This window comes from Triticum urartu, chromosome 5A (assembly GCF_056163025.1).
Source record: "Triticum urartu cultivar PI428250 chromosome 5A, HENAU_Tu73, whole genome shotgun sequence".
Classification (NCBI taxonomy): domain Eukaryota; kingdom Viridiplantae; phylum Streptophyta; class Magnoliopsida; order Poales; family Poaceae; genus Triticum; species Triticum urartu.
The window spans coordinates 539405865-539409816 of NC_141877.1; the positions used below are offsets into that span (position 1 = coordinate 539405865).

The following is a 3952-nucleotide window of genomic DNA, read 5'->3' on the forward strand; positions in this document are numbered from 1 at the left end:
CGCTCCATCGAGAGAAAGCATGCTGTTGTGGAGCGAGTCGGGCAGGGACGGTGCGTTCTGGCGACATGGGGAGAACGCAGGAGTGTTATTCTGTGTTTGTGCGTTGTGTGCTAATGGCTACCTTGGAATCCAGATCATGACGAGATCAGACGGCTACCAACCCGGCTGATTTCTAGGGAGAAATCAGTCGGTTGACGCCTAGCAGCGGCCCCAACCCGTTAAATAGATCGCTCGGGGGTGACAGAAGATTCCAACCTAATTCTCGGATTTTTTGGGCGGCAGCGTCCATGAACGATGTGGCGGCTTCCCTATCCAAGAAGCGGAGGCGGGACGATCCGCAATCTCCGGCAAGCATGGACGTCAGCGGCGGCGATGGTGCGAGCCTCGCCCTCGATCTCATCAGCTGCCTCCCTGACGAGATCCTCGGCACCATCATCTCTCTCTTGCCCACCAAGGACGCCGCGCGGACAACCGCTCTCTCTTCCCGGTGGCGCTACCTCTGGCGCTCCGCCCCGCTTAACCTCGCGGTCGACTACCTCGTCGGCCATATCTGGCGCACCGCCTCGTTCAACCGCGACGTCGACTACAAACCTGTTTACCGCCAGGTGAGCGAGCGCATCGCCGTCATCGTCTCCAAGATCCTCGCCGTGCATACCGGCCCCTCTCGCCGCCTCTCCTTGGGTGACCGCCACGTACGGCATCCACCTCAGCCGTGACCTCTGCGCCAAGTTCGACGGTTGGTTCTGGTCCCCCGCCTTCGATGGCCTCGAGGAGCTTGAATTCTAATTGGGCGACAATCCGTGGTGGACGCTGCCGCCGTCCGTGCTCCGTTTCACGCCCACGCTGCGCATGGTCAGACTGTGCGGTTGTGATTTCCACGAGATTAAAGTTACCCCCTCACTTCATCTCCCTCGGCTGAAGGAGCTCAAGCTCTGTGGTGTCGCTATCTCGGAGGCGACCCTCCACTGCCTGCTCGCTGCCTGCACTGCGCTAGAGAACCTTCAGCTTGATAACATCCAGGGGCCCAGCTCCGTCCGAATCATCTCGTCCACTCTACGGAGTGTTGGTGTCGCTGGTTCTTACTCCTACGGTGAAGAGTCCCTGCTTCAGGAGCTTGTCATTGAAGGTGCACCTTGCCTTGAGAGATTGATCACACTTGGTCCATTTGGTGGCCCGAGGATAGTCAGAGTCCTTGCGGCGTTGAAATTGATGGTGTTGGGCTGCTTGTCTAGCGAAAATTTCAAAACTGTGAATGGAGCAATTCTGCAGGTAAAAAACTTGCATGCATTTCGGTATTTTCTACTTGCAATCTATTGATGCGTGTGTATCTGTTTTCTCTAGGAAATTGTCCCCACTAGCTTGACCGCGTCGGGACGCACAGTGAAGGTTTTGGTTCTAGAATCTATCGGCCCCAATCTAGATGCAGTTGTTGGCTTCCTTATATGCTTTCCCTGCGTAGAGAAGCTATACATCCAGGTGAAAATCTTTGTTGTTAAATCTAGTTACATGGTATTTTAACTTTGATCAATTATATATCTCTGGAAGTTTGGTTTGGACGTAATATTTAGTACATTTTGGTAAAATTAGCCTTCATAGTAAAGATTGTTGTGTAATTTTTTCCCCTATAATTGTACAATGAAAAATATGGTAGTCAAAACTACACGTAGGAGATTTTTAAGTTAAAATGAAGTAAGGGGATTACATTGTTCAGTAATCCCTAATTAATTCAATCATCATGCAAATACAACTAATCCTTATCTAACTAGGTGCCAACTATGTAAAATCATTGTTTCCCTGCCCACAGTAAAGTCACTCCTTTTATCACGACCTAAGTGGCCACCAATACCTATTTTGTTCTTTTGCAGTCACGCCATAGGAAGGATATGAAAAATGTGTGCCAATATAGCACACTCGATCCCATCGAATGCCTTGAACTCCATCTCAGAGCAATAGTTTTGAACACCTATGAAGGCAAGAGAGCAGATGTTAACTTTGCCAAGTTCTTTGTTCTGAACGCAAAGGTGCTCAAGGTAATGAAATTTGGTGCCAGTGGTACCTGCAATGATAAATGGGTGGCTAATCAGCGCAGGCGGCTACAACTGGATATCAGTGCTTCCAGAGGTGCAAGATTTTATTTTAAAAGAGATTTTGATATCCCCAGCTTTTGCGATCACTATCACTTTCATGATATGTGGACAGTTGATCCCTTTGGTAGCTCGTAGTGCAAATGTTGTTGTCTGGTATGATGCCCTTTCAGTGGAGTCTCTTGCAAAACAACAGTAGCCTAAAGTATGCTGAAATTTAGAAGTTTCAGAGCCAGGGGATATATGTGTCTCAGGGTGGACATGGTCCGGGCCGGTCTGGTCCCTGACCGAGCCGCCGTTTGGACCGGCCGGTGGCGGACCGGACCGAGCAGCTCCTCGGTCCTCTTTTCCTGGACCGGACCGGCAGTGGTAAAGCTCGGGCCGGACCGAGTGGACCGCCCATGTTGGTGTACGGCCACGGCGAGTGGCGGCGGACGGTGACGGCGAGCGGCAGCGCACGGCGACGGGAGTCTATAGGGTATGGGAAGGAGAGGAAGGAGAGGGGAAGCAGCCGCGGGCCTCGTCGCCACGCTCGACATGGCCTTCTCTGAGCTCGTTGAGAAGAAGCGCAGGGACGCCTTGAGTAGCAGCGCCGGCGTCACCGTCAGTGCTTTCTGGCTGGTGCCCTAGTTCTTCCTTCCTACCATGTGTAGCTGGAGTTTTTTCATCTGGGAGGCTCCTGAGCGGATGAATCCCATGGACACAGCCACACAGCTATGTTACTCACAAGGTAGTGTTATGCAGTTAATGGTGTTGCCTCGTTGCTTCCTGTTTTTTTGACACGTTAATTCTGATTTCTGTCACGTTAATTCTGTTGAGCCGAGAGGAGTCTGCACTGCAGGGTTGTTGCATGTGCCATGTTGATCCTCTTTACAATTTGCATGTTGCAAATAAACAGGGCCTATCACGGCTATGCCCACGTACAAAAGTATGGTCTGCCTCTGATCGATCTTCAGTTAGATGGCAGATCGTGGGGAGGTGTAGCGTAACGACTGGTCATGATCTCCGAGATGTGTGGATCGGACAGAGTAAAAAGGAAAGAAAACAAAAGAACGCCGATTACGCGCATCGCAGAATCGTGTGCTGGGTTGTTTTTCAGTTGTGTTGTTTCGATTAATCGAGTTGGACCGAGCTAAAACCGTACCGGACCGACACTTTTACATGCCAATATTTCGTAACCGGACCGATCATATTGTTGAGCGGGCCAAGACCGTACGGTCCGGTCCATAGCGGGCCGCGAGCCGGGCAGAAAGCCCGCTCGCCACGTCCAGGCTGATATGTGTGTCTATGCTCTTTCCATACTGAAATAAATTCGTTTCTATCTCTGAAGTATAGTGGACTTCAGAAGTCGGCAGAACCAGAGTTCAGAAGTCGGCAGGGGATTAAGTAAGCACAAGCTCCTGCCTCAGCCGGTGGAAGGGAAGGGCAGCCTCTTACTTTGGTCTCTGAATATTTATGTAAAAGAGTTTGTATTGTTTGCAGAACTGTCTTGCAAAACTATCATGTGATTTGCCACGTTTCAGTGGGTCCTGTAATCTTTCAGTTGGCCAAATTAGGTGTTGTGCATAATCTGATGTCATTTGATTATATCATGATGAATTAGGCCAACTCCACCACGCGACCTCATCTTGTCCGGGTGCGTCCGTTTGGGATAGAATGGACGAATAATGCGGCCCAACGCACAGCCCCAAACGGAAAAATGTCCAGCTTCCGTCTGCTTTCGACCCATCCCCGGCCAAACTTGCGCCGAGTTTGGGGTGAAACGGACATCGCGCGGACAGGCTCGCCGCACGCCCTTGTCTCCCCGTGGCCCGCCTGTCGGGAACACTAGCAGTCCCTTCGCTTCCAACGCTTTCACCCCCTTTCCC

The 3952-nt window shown here is 51.2% G+C and overlaps 1 pseudogene; it reads left to right on the forward strand.

Annotated features, from left to right (window-relative positions):
* The first annotated feature begins 287 nt into the window (after positions 1–287).
* On the forward strand, positions 288–2222 carry LOC147972628 (F-box/FBD/LRR-repeat protein At3g26920-like; annotated as a pseudogene).
* Positions 2223–3952: the final 1730 nt, after the last annotated feature.